Source organism: Stegostoma tigrinum, chromosome 23 (genome assembly GCF_030684315.1).
Source record: "Stegostoma tigrinum isolate sSteTig4 chromosome 23, sSteTig4.hap1, whole genome shotgun sequence".
NCBI lineage: Eukaryota > Metazoa > Chordata > Chondrichthyes > Orectolobiformes > Stegostomatidae > Stegostoma > Stegostoma tigrinum.
In genome coordinates this window covers 43,335,648-43,354,888 of record NC_081376.1, presented here as the reverse complement: position 1 = coordinate 43,354,888, position 19,241 = coordinate 43,335,648, and the positions used below count along the sequence as shown (strand labels likewise).

Genomic DNA, 19,241 nt, shown 5'->3' with positions numbered 1-19,241 from the left:
TTTGTAGGAAGTGGGCATCACTGGCTGGGCCCAACATTTGTTGTCCACCCCTAGTTGCCCTTGAGAATGTGATGGCAACCTGGCATAGATTGAGGATTGGCTGTTTGACAGAAGGCAGAGAGTTGGGATAAAAGGCTCTTTTTCAGAATGGCAGCTGGTGACAAGTGATGTCCCGCAAGGTTCAGTCTTGGGGCCGCAGCTGTTCACTTTATATATTAATGATATGGATGAAGGGACTGGAGGCATCTGGTGAAGTTTGCCAATGGTATGAAGTTGGGTGGACAGGCAGGTAGTACTGAGGAGGTGGGGAGGCTGCAGAAAGATTTAGACAGTTTAGGATAGTGGTCCAGGAAATGGCTGATGAAATTCAAAGTGAGCAAATGCGAGGTCTTGCATTTTGGAAAAAAGAATTCTGGCATGGACTATTTTATAAACTGTGAAAATTCATAAAGCCGAAGTACCAAGGGATCTGGGAGTGCGAGTCCATGATTCTCTAAAGGTTAACTTGTAGGTTGAGTCTGTGAGTAAGAAAGTGAATGTAATGTTGTCATTTATCTCAAGAGGGTTGGAATATAAAAGCAGCAATGTGCTTCTGAGACTTTATAAAGTTCTAGTTAGGCTCCATTTCGAATACTGTGCCCAATTTTGGGCCCTACACCTCAGAAAGGACATACTAGCCCTGGAGCGTGTCCAGCGGAGATTCACACAGATGATCCTTGGAATGGTGAGCCTAACGTACGATGAACGTCTGAGGATCCTGGGATTGTATTCATCAGAGTTTAGAAGGTTGAGGGGAGATCTAATAGAAACTTACAAGATAATGTATGGTTTAGAAGGGGTGGACGCTGGGAAGTTGTTTCCGTTAGGCGGGGAGACTAGGACCCATGGGCACAGCCTTAAAATTAGAGGGGGTAAATTTAAAATGGAAATGAGATGACATTTCTTCAGCCAGAGAATGGTGGACCTGTGGAATTCATTTCCACAGAGCGCAGTGGAGGCCGGGACGTTAGATGCCTTCAAGGCAGAGATTGATAAATTCTTGACCTCGCAAGGAATTAAGGGCTACGGGGAGAGTGCGGGTAAGTGGAGTTGAAATGCCCATCAGCCATGATTAAATGGCAGAGCGGACTTGATGGGCCAAATGGCCTTACTTCCACTCCTATGTCTTATGGTCTCATGGTCTTTTTGAACTGTTGCAGCCTGCCTGTGAATACTTGTTTCACCAGAGTGCTCTAAACCAAAATTTGGCACTGAACCTCATAAGGAGATACTAGTGTAGAGAACCAAAATGAAATAGAAGAGTTTCTTAAGTGTCAATGATCTCTACCTTTGCCACCAATGCACACAGTGAATTCCAGATTCTAACCACTCAAAAGATGAAAACATTTATCCTCATGTCACCACCGCTGCTTTTGCTACTTACTTTAAATCTGTATCTTCTTGCACATGCAACAGCAGGAAGTGCTACACCTGCCCCGACACCTCCCCCCTCATCTCCATCCCAGGCACCAAACAGACTTTTCAAATCAGATAGATGTTCATCTGCACATCCGTCAATGTGGTCTCTGGCATCTGCTGCTCCCGATGTGACCTCCTCTACATCAGTGAGACCAGGCGGAGGCTTGGAGATTGCTTTGTAGAGCACCTGCACAACACCTTCTGGTCGTGAACCATTCCAATTCCCCCTCCCACTCCCTGGACGACATGTCCATCCTGGGCCTCCTCCAGTGTCACAACGATGCCACCCAGAAACTGGAGGAGCAGCATCTAATATTCCACCTTGGGAGCCTACAACCCAATGGCCTAAATATGGAATTTACCAGTTTCAAAATCTTTTCCCACCCCAGCCTCATTCCATGATCAACCCTCCCTCTTACCCCCGCCTCCTTGACCTCACACAACCTCTCCATCTTCTCTCACACCTATCTGCTCCTCCCACCTCACTGACCAGTCCCCACTACCCCCTCCCTGCACTCACCTGTCACCATGCCACCTACCTTTGCCAGCCCCACCCCTCCTCTCTATTTGTTTCTGAGGTCCCTTCCCCCCTCCCCCATTTCTGAAGAAGGGTTCCGACCCAAAATGTCAACTTTCCTGCTCCTCTGATGCTGTCTGACCTGCTGTGTTCCTTCAGCTCCACACTGTGTTATCTCTTCTTGTTCTCAATCCTTCCACGAATGGAAATGGTTTCTTTCTACACTGTCCAACCACCTCATCATTTTGATTAACTCTATTAAATCTTCTCTCAACATTCTCTTCTCAAGGAAAACAATCCCAACTTCTCTCCTTTCCATGAAGTTCGTCATCCTTGGAAGCATTGTCGTGAATCATTTCTGGATTAATATTATTGCCTTTATATCTTTCCTAATGAATACCTGGAACTGACCACAGTACCCCATTTGAAACTGAAACAGTGTCTCATACGAATTTAACATCATTTTCTTGCTCTTGTACTCTGTATCCCTTTTAAAAAGTCCAGACTCGCTCAAGCTGTAGTGCAACCTTGACTTTAGCAACATATTATCCTGGAGTATTATTGTGGCCATAGAAATGTCTGTATATTTCCCTTACAATTGATCATTTTGTGCTGTCTGGTCAGAATATTGTGGTAACTGGTGCACAGGAGGAAAACTGGCTGCGAGAGACAGGACTGTAACAGACACAGTCATTACACTCGGATCACCCCGGTACTTGCACAGGGACCCAGACCAGATCTACTGCTGACTTTCAAGTAGCTGTGTGCCCTACAACTGACTTGACGGTGCCATGTTGATTTTGATCAGGGCTGTGAGAAACTTGGAGCTGCTTTCTCCAGCAGCTGCAATCAACAGGACAAAGGCTGGGAGTGGAGGCTGTTTATCGGAGCGTGGTTGGGACAGAGAGAAGCAGCGAGATTTCGTACACACCTTGTCTAGGCTGTAAACTCTAAATAAGACCCTCCAGTCTCCTTATTAGGAGACTCAGGTCTTTATCTGGGGAGAGTGCGACCAGCAAGAGTGTCCATTCATGGGGAGTTGAGCCAAGTTTGGGAGAGTAGGCAAGTGGGGGAGGGAGGCGTTACTATGGTTTGTTTTGGGCATTTTTGCAAGAAGCTGGTGTTACGGTCTAAGTGCTGCTGGTTGGATCTAAGAGCAGGCGCAGGGGAGGACTAGGCTTTGTTGAGGAGGCCGAGCAGCAACAAGGTAGGGGTAAGATCGCAAAGTGTGGAGCTGGATGAACAGAGCAGGCCAAGCAGCTCTTCTCCTCAGTCTAACAGTTGTTAAACGGGCAGAGATGGCAGTCACTGGAGTGGTGAGCTTCTCCTGTCAGATGTTGAAGATCGGGGGTAGGTGAGTGTCCCTGGTGACTGTGTTAGCAGGAAATATGTCTGGGTGCAGCTCCTCTCAGACCATATCAATTGGTTGGAGGGAAGTTGGATGCACCAAGGAGCATTCAAGGGGCACAGAGTGTGATGGGTAGTAGTTTCAGAGAGGTGGTCACACTGCAGGTACAGTCAGGTAGATGTGTGATGACCAGGAGAGGTGGGCAGGTAGTGCAGGAGTCTCCCCCCTCTCAAACAAGTACACCGTTTTGGTTATTGTTGGGGAATAGACTCTCAGTGGAAACTAGCAGCAGCAGCCAGGTCTTTGGCACTATGACTGGCTCTGATGTAAAGCACGATACGGCAAAATCCAAACAACTGATTGTGACTGGGGAATTCTCAAGTAAGGGGCACTGACAGACATTTCCGCAACCGCCAGTGAAACTCTAGGATGGTGTCAATAAATGTAGAGCTGGAAACATCCTTGACCCTGGTAGCAGGGATGCAACATACCATCCTGGAGACAGTAAGGACTGCAGATGCTGGAAGCTAGAACCAATAGATGTGGAGCTGGAAAAGCACGGCAGGTCAGGCAGCATCCAAGGAGCAGGGAAATCAATGTTTCAGGCCAATGCCCTTCATCAGGACTGGGGAGGGGGAGGGGAGAGCAGAAATAAATAGAGGGAAGGGTGTGGGGAGAGAAGTTGGGATGGAGATAGGTGGATGCAGGTAGGAGGTTATTTGTGGCTGGCCATTGGGAAGGATGGAGCGGATAGGTGAATAGGAAGGCGATTAGGGGAGGCTGTGTACAGGTAAAGTGACGTCAGGCACGTGGGAAACTTTTAAAAGTGAGATAACAAGAATTCAGGGACAGCATGTTCTTACTAGAAGTGGCCTGGTGGCTCAATGGTTAGCACTGCTGACACAGCACCAGGGACCCAGGTTTGATTCCAATCCCAAGTGACTGCCTATGTGGAGTTTACACATTCTCCCCATGTCTGTGTCGGTTTCTGCTGGATGCTCTGGTTTCATACCACAGCCCAAAGGTGTGCAAATTAGCTGGATTCGCTATCCTTAAATTGCCCAAAGTGTGCAGGGATATGTATGTTAGGTGCATTAGCCATGGGGAAAGCAGGAATAGGGTAAGGGTATGGCACTGGTTGTGATGGTCTTCAGAACGTTGGTGTGGACTTGATGGGCTGAATGGCCTGTTTCCACACTGTAAGGGATTCTGAGGATAGTGTGAAGGGTAATGCTGGCAAGAGCAGAGAACACTGGATGACTAGAGATTTTGAGGTACTGGTCAAGAAGAAGAAGGAGGCATATGACAGGTATAGACAGCTGGGATCGAGTGAATCCCTTGGGGAGTATAGAAGTACTTAAGAGGGAAATCAGGAGGGCAAAAAGGGGAAATGAGATAGCTTGGTAGATAAGGGTAAGGAGAATCTAAGGAGATTGTACACGTATATTAAGGGCAAAAGAGTAATTAGGAAGAGAATAGGGCCCCTAAAAGATCAGTGAGGCCATTTATGTGTGGAGGCACTGCATATGCATGAGATGCTAAATAAATATTTTGCTTCAGTATTTATTGTGAAGGAAGACGTAGAATCTAGGGAACTCAAGGAAATAAATACTGTAGTCTTGAAAAGAGTCCACATTACAGAAGAGGAGGTGCTGGAGGTCTTAAAATGCATAAAGGTAGATAAATCCCTAGAACCTGATCAGTTGTATCCCAGGACATTGTAGGGAACCTCGGGAAGAAATTGCAGGTCCTCTTGCAGAGATACTTGCTTCATCGATAGCCACAGCTGAGGTGCTGGAAGACTGGTGGTGGCTAATATTGTGCCATTATTTCATAAATGATGCGAGGAAAATCCAGGGAATGACAGAACAGTGAGCCTGACGTCAGTGATGGGTAAGATGATAGAGGGGAAATATGAGAGACAGGATTTACATGCCTTTGGAAAGGACCTATAAGGTATCGTCAGCATGGCTTTGTGCAAGGAATATCATGTCTCACAAACTTGATTGAGTTTTTTGAAGAGGTGCTAAAGAAGGCAGAGTAGTAGATGTTGTCCACATGGGCTTTAGCAAGGACTTTGACAAAGTTCCACATGGTAGAGCAGTTAGTAAGTTTAGACCACATGGGATTCAGGGAGACCTGGCCAATTGGATACAAAGTTGGTTTGATGGTAGGAGACAGAGGATGCTGGTACAGGGTTGTTGTTCAGACAGGAGGCCTGTGACCAGCAGTGTGCTGCACCGATCGATGCTGACTCCACTGTTATTTGTCATTTATATAAACAATTTGGATGAGAATATAAAAGACATGGATGGTAAGTTTGCAGGTGACACCAAAATTGGTGGTAGAGTGAAGAAGGTTATCTAAGAGTACAATGGGATCTTGACCATCTGGGTCAGTGGGCTGAAGAATGGCAGGTGGAGATTAATTTAGATAAATGTGAGGTATTCCATTTTGGTAAGGTGAACCAGGGCAGGATTTACATAGGGCCCTGGAGAGTGTTTTCGAACAGAGAGACCTAGAGGTGCAGGTATATAGTTCCTTGAAAGTGGGATCACAGGTAGACAGGATCTTGAAGAAGGCATTTGACATTCTTGCCTTCATCTGTCACAATATTGAGTGCAGGAGTTGGGATGTGATGTTTTACGGCTGTACAAGACATTTATAAAGCCACATTTGGAATACTGCATAAAATTCTCATCAGGAAGGATGTTATTAAAATGGAAAGGGTGCGAAAATGATTTACAAAGATGTTACCAAAACTGGGGTGTTTGCTTTATAAGGAGTGGCTTGATAGTCTGGGACTTTGTTCCCTGGCTGTGGGGTGACCTTATGGAGGTGTATAAAACCATGAGGGGCAAGGTCTTTTTCCTGGGGCAAGGGTGTCCAAATCTAGAGGGTATAGGTTTAAGGTGAGAGGGAAAAGATTTAAAAGGGATCTGAGGGGTACCTTTTCACACATATATGTTGTGCATATATGGAACGAGCTGTCAGAGGAAGTCGTAGAGGCAAATACAACAACAACATTTAAAAGACCTTTGGACAGGTATATGGATAGGAAAGGTTTAGAGGGAAATGGGCCAAGAGCAGGCAAATGGGATTAATTCAGTTTAGGAAACCTGGTCAGCATGGATAAGTTGGGCTGAAGAGTCTGTTTCCATGTTGTATGAGTCTATGACTAATAATTTATGCTCATTTATTTTACAGATTCCTCCGTTCCCACTCTCTCTTTAGAACTTCATTTGTTGTTTTATCTTGTTTCTCTGCATTATTTCTACCAAAATGAACCAGTTCAGATCCCATAAAAGAGGGGAGAGAAGTCGCGGGCGTTAGGAGGGAACTTAGAGTGCCCAAGGAGCTGACATCACAACCTTCAATGGTGCAGCAATTAAAATTCAGGTTGCTCAAGAGGCCAGAATGAGCATGAAAGAATTGGCTTATGGGCAAAGGTTAAACAGGTTGGGACTTTATTTATCGGAATTTAAAAGAACAAGACATGATCTCATTGAAACATATCGGATTCTCAAGGGACTTCACGGGGAAATGCTGAGATGATGTGTCCCCTCATAGAAGAATCAAGGCCCAGAGAGCATAGTCTCAGGATAAAGAGGTGCCAATTTAAGACTGAGATGAGGAGAAATTTCTTCCTGCAGAGGGTTGTGAGCCTTTGGAACTCCTTGCCACAGACAGCTGTTGGGGCAGACCCCTTGCATATATTTAAGGTATATTTGATGAGTAGGGGAATCAAGGGTCACAAGGAAAAGGCAGGAGAGTGGATGTTAGGAATGTCAGATCACCATGATCCTATTGAATGGCAGATAAAGCTAGTGGGACTGAATGGCCTAATCCAGTACCTTTCGCTTGTGGTCTTGTTTTGTATCTTGGAGAGTTGTAGAGTTGGAAGAGCTAACAAGTTCGGGAGGGACAGTTGGAGGAATTTGAAAACAGGGATCAGAATATTTAGAATTGAGGCATTGCTTAACTGGGAGCCAATGGCAGTCAGCAAGGACAGGGGTGGTGCGTGAATGGGACTTTGTGCAAGTAAGCACATAGCTGGCAGTATTGTATGTGACCTTAAGTTAATAGAGTATAGAGTGTCAGAGACCTGCCAGAAGTGCATTAGAATAGTCAAGTCCAAAAGTAACAAACTCATTGCTAAGTGTTATGGATGAATAATATTTCAAAGTGAGCAAAATCTCACAACCGGACTTCGTTTGAATTTGTTAAATGCTAACTTTTAAAATGGTTTCTCCATCATTTAGTAAATAAACACTTGTTATTTTAGCACCAGTTCTAACAAATAGCAGCTCCATTATTTTCCAACCATCATCTATTTAATATCCCTTGGTAGATTTGAAGTGGTTATCTAATAATGATAATCCTTGACTGTGGAGAATATGAGACATTAAGAATATCAAGTACTTTGACACCCATCATAACATTAGATTCTGGCAAAAATAAACTTAATAAGCAAATAAGATCACACTTGGATACCACTCACAAACATTCAGCCTTTGAGTATTTCAAGACGATTTCAGATACCTAGTATATAATCCTCTGAATAGTGTGGTCATGGCTGATGATATTTGAACCACTTTGATCTGCTTAATGTTTTGTAATCCACCTAAGACATCTGCGAATCTCTGTGAAATAACATACTGGACATATTTATAACTAATCTGTAATGGTTTTGCAAATAATCTCTTTTAATGATTCCTTTACTAATCTGCAATCATTGTGTTACAGTTCTTGGTATTCAGTTACACTAGCTGTATGAATAAAAGAATTGCTATTAGGGAAAGAAAAAGGATACAAATGAAATATGAGATAAAGAAATTGTATATAGCTTTGACCTTAGCTCCTGACTCCTTTCCTCTTTCCTCTAGTAAGTATTCTTGTAAGAAATTTTCTTTTTCCACACTTGAGCTAATGTTTTTCCGATTGAGAATTGAAGTGAATTTGCAGACATAATCCCAGAAAAATATAATGAGAGTTGTACTGTCATCACCTTCCTGTTGATGGTGCTAATGAGCCTTTCAAACATATTCTTCTCTGGCCTATTGGGTAATAGAGCACAATATCTCCTAAAGGGTGTATGCGTGGTTTTTATTCAGACTGTTGTCGTGCAGTAGTAGTATTCCTACCTTTGGGCTGGGAGACTTCGGTTCAACTCCTACCTGCTCCAGAAATGTGTAATAATATCACTGAACTGGTTGATGATAAAATATCTACATATCTCACGTCTGTCGTCAGCAAGGTGTTAGAAAGGATTCTGAGGGATGGGATTTATGACCATCTGGAAGCGCATGGCTTGATCAAATACAGTCAACACGGCTTTGTGAGGGGTAGGTCATGCCTCACAAACCTTATCGAGTTCTTTGAGGATGTGACTAGAAAAGTTGATGAGGGTCGAGCTGTGGATGTGGTGTATATGGACTTCAGTAAGGCATTTGATAAGGTTCCCCATGGTAGGCTCATTCAGAAGGTCAGGAGGAATGGGATACAGGGGAACTTAGCTGCTTGGATACAGAATTGGCTGGCCAACAGAAGACAGCGAGTGGTAGTAGAAGGAAAATATTCTGCCTGGAAGTCAGTGGTGAGTGGGGTTCCACAGGGCTCTGTCCTTGGGCCTCTACTGTTTGTAATTTTTATTAATGACTTGGATGAGGGGATTGAAGGATGAGTCAGCAAGTTTGCAGACGACACAAAGGTCGGAGGTGTCGTTGACAGTATAGAGGGCTGTTGTAGGCTGCAGCGGGACATTGACAGGATGCAGAGATGGGCTGAGAGGTGGCAGATGGAGTTCAACCTGGATAAATGCGAGGTGATGCATTTTGGAAGGTCGAATTTGAAAGCTGAGTACAGGATTAAGGATAGGATTCTTGGCAATGTGGAGGAACAGAGGGATCTTGGTGTGCAGATACATAGATCCCTTAAAATGGCCACCCAAGTGGACAGGGTTGTTAAGAGAGCATATGGTGTTTTGGCTTTCATTAACAGGGGGATTGAGTTTAAGAGTCGTGAGATCTTGTTGCAGCTCTACAAAAACTTTGGTTAGACCGCACTTGGAATACTGCGTCCAGTTCTGGTCGCCGTATTATAGGAAAGATGTGGATGCTTTGGAGAGGGTTCAGAGGAGGTTTACCAGGTTGCTGCCTGGACTGGAGGGCTTATCTTATGAAGAGACGTTGACTGAGCTCGGTCTCTTTTCATTGGAGAAAAGGAGGAGGAGAGGGGACCTAATTGAGGTATACAAGATAATGAGAGGCATAGATAGAGTTGATAGCCAGAGACTATTTCCCAGGGCAGAAATGGCTAGCACGAGGGGTCATAGTTTTAAGCTGGTTGGTGGAAAGTATAGAGGGGATGTCAGAGGCGGGTTCTTTACACAGAGAGTTGTGAGAGCATGGAATGCGTTGCCAGCAGCAGTTGTGGAAGCAAGGTCATTGGGGTCATTTAAGAGACTGCTGGACATGCATACGGTCACAGAAATTTGAGGGTGCATACATGAGGATCAATGGTCGGCACAACATTGTGGGCTGAAGGGCCTGTTCTGTGCTGTACTGTTCTATGTTCTATGTTCTATGTTCTATCTCTACAGTACACAACAAGACCACATGGGCCAATATATATGCATTGTCCCATTCAGTTGAAATCCATAGACTTTTCTTCATAACCATGCAAATTAATCCTTGTAAAATACATGCCCAATTACTTTTTTGAAAATGTTCCAATGAGATCTGATTCCAGCCTTTCATGTAGTGCATTCTCTAATGTACAATTCTCTAACATTCTCTAATGCTTGATACTGATATGAATATATTAAACTTATGAGCAATGCTCAGCTACTCAGCTGTTCCAGTCTTCCCCACCATTTGGTAAGTTTGTGACTCATCTGATTGTGGTCTCAAAACCACTTGTCTGTCTGTCCCCCATACCCGTTGATCCTTTTGTAAATCCGTGTCTTAATAAATCAGACTTAATAGCTTTCAACAACCCAGCCTCGACACTGCTATCTAGGAGATAAATAATTCCGCAGACTTAAATACCCTTTGAGAGAAATAAATGTATTCTCCTCATCCTCCTCTTAAATAGGAGACCTCTTATTTTTAAACTGTGTTCTCTTATTTTAGACATTTATATAAGGAGAAGCATTTTTTCAGCATCCAGCCTTTCAACTTCCCTCAGGATCTTATATGTTTCACTGAGGTCGTTCTTATAAACTCCCATATGTTTAGGCCAAACCTCTCCAATCTTTTCTCATTAGAAAAGTCCATTATCTCAGGAACCAGTCAATTGCAACTTCCCCGAACCATTTCCAAAGTATTTATATCCTTTCTTAAGTAAGGAGACCAAAATTGCACAGTACTCAGGATGTGGTGTCTTCCTGTACCACTGGAGCAAAAACCTTTAACCCCTACATTCCATTTCCCATTTTTGGGTGCTTCTGGTAATTAATCGATGCTCACTGTGCTTGATTGGTTAAGCCTAGAGGTGGACTCAGGGCAAAATAAACTGAAGCTGTTAGAAGCTGATCTGTGAGCAAGAGTGTCGACATTTTGTGAGTGCAGGGGTATTTTAAAATTCTTGAAAATAAACCTGTGGCACGTTTCGAAATTGGAGTCACCTCAATGTTTATCTGAGGTACATAAGATATGTGACACACTCCAGAACTGAACATCCCTGCCATAAGCATAGACATGTTATCAAAGTGTAAATAAACTGTGAATTTACATACTTCATTTCATCCTCTTATAGTTTTTTGAGTGTTCTAATTTTAAACAACACCAGTAAAGCTATCATTTTAAATAAAATCAAAGTTCAGTTTATTAAGCAACTCTGGCTGAAAGTCCCTCATTAAAATGTGATAGTTATTAGTTATAAATACAGCCACAAAGATTAAAAGTAGATATGGATAAAATATATTTATAAAGAATTGCTACAATGTGGAAGCAGACCAATCAGACCATTTAGTTCACACTGACCCCTCCAAAGAGCATCTAACCTAGACCTGTGCAAACCCTGTATTTACCATGGCTAATCCACCTAGTCCACACATTCTTGGACACTGTGGGAAATTTAGATCATCCAGTCCACCTAACCTCCACATCTTTGGACTGTGGGAGGAACCCAGAGCACCTGGAGGAATCCGATTCAGACACGGAGAGAATGCGCAAACTCCACATAGACAGTCAAGGGTGGGATCAAACCCAGGTCCCTGGTGCTGTGAGGCAACAGTGTTAATCAGTCAGCTTTTGTGCTACTGGGATGCTGCTTGGCCTGCTGTGTTCATCCAGCTTCACACTTTGTTATCTTGGATTCTCCAGCATCTGCAGTTCCCATTATCACTAATCACTGAGCCACCGTGCCTTTGTTGCCTGCCAATTCATTGTTCACAGTTTCTCTTTCCAAACTAAGGGGTGGTGAAATCTCAACAGCTGCAATGGCTTTTGTGGTCGAATGGCAGAATTTTCTCCAACAGCTGAACGCAGCAGAAGAAGTCATAGGAAGAAGTGAAGGCGCCTTTATTTTGCTGTTATGGCACTGCAAGTTGTGGACCTTGGCAGCCTGTTTTAGCTGGTTTGCCTTTACTCCCCTCGCTGTGTAGAGAACTTGTTGTGGAAAGACTTTCAGACCTTGGAGCAAATGATGATGTCATGGAGCTGCTCCCCACTGGGCATAAATAGCACAGTATGCGTGGAGCTAAGTAGATGGAAGATCAATAGATAAATGAGATTGGATTAGATTCAAAGAGAAAAGCCTTTCTATTTTTAAAACAATATGATTAGATCCTGATATATCTCAAATTACCCTGTATCAATGTACTTGGTATAAACATGCAATAAATGTAGATTTTGAAGAAGCTTAAGGCTGAAATAGTTCTTGACCTTCTCTTCTCACCCAGTCTGTCTTGAACCCAACCTCTTAGATGTGGAACAAAAACAGAAATTGCTGGAAAAGCTCAGCAGGTCTGGCAAAATCTGTGGAGAGAAATCAGAGTTAACATTTCGGGTTGAGTGACCCTTCCTAATCTCTTAACTGTGGACATCTTGGAGTTCTATTTAAAATGTTATCTCATCATGCCTTGTATAAATCAATGTTTGTATGTGTATATTGAATGTTTGTATCAAAACTTACTATGGCTGCTGTTTAAATTTTGATAAATCTTTAAATTCTGGAATTCTGTATGAGTGCCGTTCTAGTGTCCTGTTTGTATCAGAAGCTTTGAATTGTCACACGTTTGGAAAGACACATCATGTTGTCCGTAAGTTAAAAGAATTCTAAATGTCTCCCTTTGTCGGTAATGCTGAGATGTTGCCTGTTTGCTTTTTTGAATGATATTAATTAAACAACGAACAGTCATGTGAGTCTTGGAAACCATATTTTTAGATTCCTTGTGCCCTTTTAAAGAAAAATGTTACTTTTCTGTGAAATATGCAACATTATAATTACAGAATTGTCCAGTACCTATCTGTAAGGAACATTCTACAAATTCCTTCTCCAATATTTTTGCCAATTATTTTCAAATTTATGACCATTAGCTTCTGACCGTCTGACTAGAATTTCTGCATTTCACACCCTTACTAATCAAAGCTCATCTAACACCACCAGCTAGTGCATCCCAAATCACAACAACTTTCTGTTGTAAAACAAAATTTCCTTGGGTTTTTGTCAATTATCTTGGATCTGCGGACTTTGTCACTGACCCTCCTGTCAGAGGAAACAGTTTCTCCCCATCTGCTCTAGCAAACACCTCATCATTTTTGAAGGCTTCAGTCTTCATCTCTGTGAAGAACAATCCCTCTGTCTTAAACAGACAAACAATGCCAAGTAAAGTTACCATAGCCATAAGAGAGATAACCTGTGGTGGTTTAACCTGAGAGTCACCATATTTATGAGTGGGGATGGATTGAGGAGGCTTCTTCATGGTAACCTCAGTTGGTGTGGGAACTGAACACCTCACTTTGCATTATAGACCAGATGTCCAGCCAACTGAGCCACTCGACCCCCTAGCCCTAAGTAAAAGCACAATGCACAAGGAGCTACTTGGCGTAGTTACGAAGATAAAAGGGAAGAAAAGGAGCTAGAGTCGCTTGTGTAATTTTTTGATCACGTGTTCACAGCTATTGAATGAGGAACATGGTTTGGTATTGCTGCCAGATTTTGCTGTTCTTCTGTCACATGCTCCCCACCAGCTTTTGCTTATCACTCGCTTTCCATTCTCCCCTGTCCTCTAAGCATTTTGTCATTGTAGTCTCATAATCGATGAGCTTTACCCGTTTGTGATCTGCTAGATTTGCTGTAGTATAGCTTGCCTCTTTCTGCAAGCAGACATACTGGCATGTATGGACCTTTTAACAATACCTGATGGTGGGGAATGGGAACAATGTGCCTGTAATATAATGTCTCCTCCATATCATCCTCCAGGGTTGTCAATATCAGTGGAAAGGGAAACTAGAATTCATGTTTTGAGTCAGCTCCCACTCTTGAACCATTCTGATAAAGAGTCATATACATTGATTCAAAATGTTAACTGTTTTCCTTTCTGTAGATGCTCTGGACCTGCTGAGCATTTCCAGCAATTTGTGTTTTCATTTCATACTTCCTCAGTACTATGCTTTTATTCCAGTCTTTGCTGATTTCTGTGAGAATAAGATTGTGCAGGGTGTGACAGCAGCATTTGTACCTGATCCAGTCAGTGTTCTGAATGCTAAATAAAATCTTCTGATCCCCTTTTCTGAGACTATTGTAACCTGATTAATACCAGACAAAGACAGTGAAAGTTGACACCACTGGGTCACTGCACGCATGATAAAGCAGATAATATGCTTACACCATTCAACCTGATAGAGGATAACTGTAAATGCATAACAAAATAATCAGAAGGCTCAGTACACAGAGCTAAACTATGAAAAATATGGTTTTCAGCACAAGTTATAGAAGGAAATACCAGTGTTTTCAAGAATCTATCAACCATGAAACACAGGAGGAAGAAATGAATGGTGAATGCCCACATGATATAACGGCAAGCTTATCTCTTTTTTATTAACTCGTTCATTGGATGTGGGCATCGCTTCCTATGCCAGTATTTGTTGCCCATCCCTAACTGATGTGAAGTCTTCTTCAATGGCTGCAGGACACCCACAGTGCTGTCAGGCAGGGAGTTCCAGCATTTTAATCCAATGAATGTGAATGGAAGGTGTTTCAGTTCCTAGTAAGATTGTGAGAAACCTGGAGGGGAACTTGCAGGTGGTGGCATTGCCATGTATCTGCTGTCCTTTGTCCTTCTAGGTACTGAAGTCACAAGTTTGGAAGGTGTTGTGGAAGAAGCGTTGGTGAATTGTTGTAATGCACCTTGTAGATGCTGCCACACTGCTGCATCTGAGCTTCAGTGGTGGGTGGAATGAATATTGATGGTAGTGGTTGGGGTGCAAAGCTAGTCAGCTGCTTCCTTCCTGAATGATGTCAAGTTTCTTGATTGTTATTGGAGCTGCATATATCTGAGCAAGAAGACAGTATTCCATAATACTCTAGAGCCTTGTAGACAGTGAAGTGGACAGACGTTGGGAAGTCAAGAAGTAGGTGTTCCACTGCAGGATTCCTAACCTCTGATCTGCTGTTCTAGGCGCAATGTTGATAGAGCTGGTGCAGCTCAGTTTCTCAATAGTAACCCTCAGGAATTCAGCGGTGGTATAGCCATTGAATAGCAAGGTTATGTGGCAAGATTTTCCCTTGTTGGAGATTATCCTTGCCTGTCATGTGTGTTGTGCAAATATTATCGTATAAAACAATAAAAGGACAAAGATGCCCTGAGTCAATCATCAGGAAATTAAGAGTGCATCCAAATGGAATTTGAGAATTTTTTTTATCAAAGGCAACAAACACAAAATCACACATCAGAGATGGATTAACAATGTTACACCATACCTCAGACAAGATCCCCAATCTGTTATAATTAAAAGTGGGATATCTCAAACTGCTAAGCTCCCAAGTGAGGAACAATCAAGACTAACAAAGACTGCCCTTCTTTATTCGCCTGCCCCCTCTGTTGGTAGCTACGAGCTTAATTTACAAACCTTTCACCCAGACCCAAATAAATTTATATATCAAGATGACCCAATGTAAGCTGGCTTTCTTGAGCTAACAAAGCATCAGTTTATTAATTTCTAAACTCAAAAAGAATTAGTAACATAACACATATGTACACAAATTAGAAAGAAGGGGTGAATTTAGAAAAGGTTAAAAACTCAGATAAATGGTTCAGTTTCATGACGAGCAAGGAGTTGAACATTATGGCTGTTGCAGTGGAGTTTACCAGTGGTGTTTGATAGTCGAACAATTGACTTCCATATTCTAAGTTTTGAATGTTGGTTGAGTTTCTGTTGTTTAATTCCTTTCGACGAGGACTGAATTCTAGCATTCAGAGCGAGCGAGAAAAAACGTCATTTTATTTTTGAATCATTGGACTTGAAACGTCGACTCTGCTTTCTTCCCACCGATGCTGCCAGAACTGCTGAGTCTCTCCAGCAATTTCTTTTGCTTTTGGTTTTAAAATTCTCATTTAATGTTCAAGTTCCTTCTCATCCTTGGTCTTTCTTATCTCTGTAATCTCTTCCAACCCCACAACCTTCTGAGATCTCTATGCTCCTTTATTTGTTCCCTCTGTGAATTCCTAATCAGATTCACTTCACCATTAGTGGTTGTGCCTTGAGTTGCCTAGAACGTCAAGGTCCAGAATTCCATCCCAATCCATCTCTATCTCTCTGCTTTACTGCCCTCCTTCAAAATACTTCAAATATACTTCTTTGACCATGTTTTTGGTCATATAACCAAATATCTCCTCATGGAGCCACATGGAGACCAGACCAGGTAAGGACAGCAGTTTCCTTAGAATCAGGTGAGTTCTTCCTGGCAATCGACAATGGATCCATGGTCATCATTAGACCCATAATTCCAGATAATTATTGAATTCAGATTATACCATCTGCCATGGTGAGATTCAAACTTGGGTGCCCAGAACATTACCTTGGTCTCTGGATTAACAGCAATAATGCCATGAGGCAATAGCCTCCTCATGAACACATCCTTGCAGTGGGCCTTTGGGCACCCAACTGGTCTTCTGGCTCTGGCCTGCTCGCCATGCAAAACATTCCTGTGTCTTTACCATACCAGCCTGTAAATGTGCCCGAGCCAATGTGTCTGAAGAGTGCCATCTTACTTTGGAGACTTGCCTTTGAAAAGTTTGCTGCAACAGTGATCTTGCCTGATCATGGGATACCCACAATTATTTACTTTTCTTACTTCACTCATGGGACAGGGGCATCACTGGCTGGTTAGTGAGAAGGTGGTGGTGAGCTGCCTTCTTGAACCACTGCAGTCCATGTGCTGCAGGTAGACCCCACAATGCCATTAGGGAGGGAATTCCAGGATTTTGACCCAGTGACAGTGAAGGAATGGTGATATATTTCCAAGCCAGAATGCTGAGTGGCTTGGAGGTGAACTTGAAGGTGGTGATGTTCCATGTATCTGCTGCCCTTGTCCTTCTAGATGGTAATAGTCCTGGGTATGGAAAATGCTGTTTAGGTGTCTTTGGTGAATTTCTGCAGTGGATCTTGTAGATAGTATGCACTGCTGCTTCTGTGTGTTGGTGGTGGTGGAGTGAATGTTTCTGAATGTGGCGCCAATCAAGTGAGCTTTTTTTTTCCGAATGATGACAAGCTCCTTGCAAGCTGTTGGAGCTGCACCCTTCCCAGAAAGTGGGGATAATCCCGTCAGACTTTAACTTGTGTCAGCACGATCTGCAAACAGTGGAAGTGAAAGTGGTTGAGCTTCCTGTTTTAATATCTGTATGCTTTGAAGCATCATCTAATGTAAGATGTGTGATAGCTAATTTGTGCACAGCAAGCTCAATGTATTGATGAACAAATAATCTGCGATGTTGCTTGAATTGTAAATAACAGCCAGGTCACCAGGGTTAACTCCCCAGCTCTGTTTAGAAATAGTGGCAAAGGGATCTTTTATATAAACCCAGTGAGACAGTTGGGGGTCTCAGGTTAATGTCTGATCTAAAATATGGCATCTTTGACAGTGTAGTAGTCCCTCAGTACTGCAGTGGAGTGTGTTACTGCAATGGCACAGCCTCTGTAAACTCTCATAGTCACTTAGAGTCTGAGTAGCCGGCGCATGCGTGTGTTTATGCTTTGTTAAGTAAGCATTAGTCCTTGTGGCTCATATCCTGTCACTGCAGGTCTTGCTCCAGTCAACCTAGCAACCAAGTTGCTGAGTTAACTGAAAAATGCCCAAGTGCTTTCTGCTCTGCTTACTGGTTAAACACTGGTGTTTCTTTCTCATGATGTGGTGTCAGCATTTGTTGTGGAAAGTTAATCCGTCATAGGAATTAAGTAATTCCTAAACAGATTTTCCATTAACTGCTGGCCAACAACTGCATAGTAAGCACCACATAGAAAATAATCTTAACAGCAGCACTTTGCAATAGTGTGTTGAATCTGTCCTACACTCAGAACCCTTTAGGAATGCTGGTAAATATGAGTGATCTCTCCTAAAGCTAACACACAAAGAATTAGATTTTGACTTTGTGCAAAAGTGTACAACAGTGATAGAAAGTTGGCAGCTCGTTTTACCACAACACAAAATCTAGACTAGACTCAAAGTTACTGAACATTTACACATGGAGGAATTTAGTCCTCAATAGATTATTCACCTCACGCATTCAACCTTGAGAACAATTGACTTGCATTCTTTGTCAAGAACTTGTTTTAGTAGAAGACATACATGTTGGATTGTATTTATTTGCAATGGTATAATTATCTTGAAAGCTATAAGAGATATTTTCACAGTAAACTTGAGAATTTTGTCAACCTTTACTAATCTGATTCACATGTCTGTTGTTGAAAGTTTTCCAAGAAAATTGTAGCAAAATTTATGAACTGAAAACATCAAAGAAATAAGCTGCCTTATTTGATTTATAGGACTGCTTTTTAGCATTTATATTGAAAACTCTATGCAAGACTGCAAAATGTAGAATATGAATTGCATTTGGCTTAAAGACATCGTGGATTGGCTAACTCCAATTTACTGTTTAATCTCAACTAATTAACCTAAAGTAATGTAAATTACGTCAATCGGTAATTGAAATTCATCCTAGTGTTCATCCTGATTGCAACTGCACTTACAGAACACTTTATAGAAACCAATACTTCAATTGATACTGAGTCAGCAACAATGAGAGAACTCTCAGCTGCATACCATTAACCAGGTGACTTTCTCATGCCCTATCCATTGTAAATTACTTTTAATCTTCAGCTTGCTGAATAAACAACACCTTCTCTTCAAGTGCTTTAAGGGCTATCAGAAAACACAGAGCAAGTTACCTCAGATATCCTCAGTAGAATTTTAAGATTTCCACCTACTGAATAGTTGCACAGTCCCTGAGCTGTAAATGCTAGCAGCCATCTGTTTTAATACAATGAAACATCACCACTATAAATGGATGTTAAAATGCACAGGCAAACACAAATCAATTCTCTCAATGATAACAAAGTGTGGAGCTGGATGAACACAGCAGGCCAAGCAGCATCTTAGGAGCACAAAAGCTGACATTTTGGCCTAGACTGATGAAGGGTCTAGGCCCGAAACGTCAGCTTTTGTGCTCCTAAGATGCTGCTTGGCCTGTTGTGTTCATCCAGCTCAACACTTTGTTATCTCGGATTCTCCAGCATCTGCAGTTCCTATTATCTCTGATCTCAATTCTCTCAGTACCGTTTTCTTTTCCCAAGAAACAATGAGTTTTCATTAGAGTGTGGAATCCGTGACCTCTGCGGCTCAACGGTTGAACACGCTGTGCAGCTTATCTTCCCAAAGCAAGAGGATTAAAAGTTCAGTTCCTGGATAGAGCTG

General features: G+C 42.5%; 1 long non-coding RNA gene across 1 annotated transcript in view; it reads left to right on the top strand.

Moving 5' to 3' along the window:
- Nucleotides 1-19,241, top strand: part of LOC132210910 (uncharacterized) — a 77,113-nt gene that overhangs the window by 8,249 nt on the left and 49,623 nt on the right. The window lies entirely within an intron of this gene.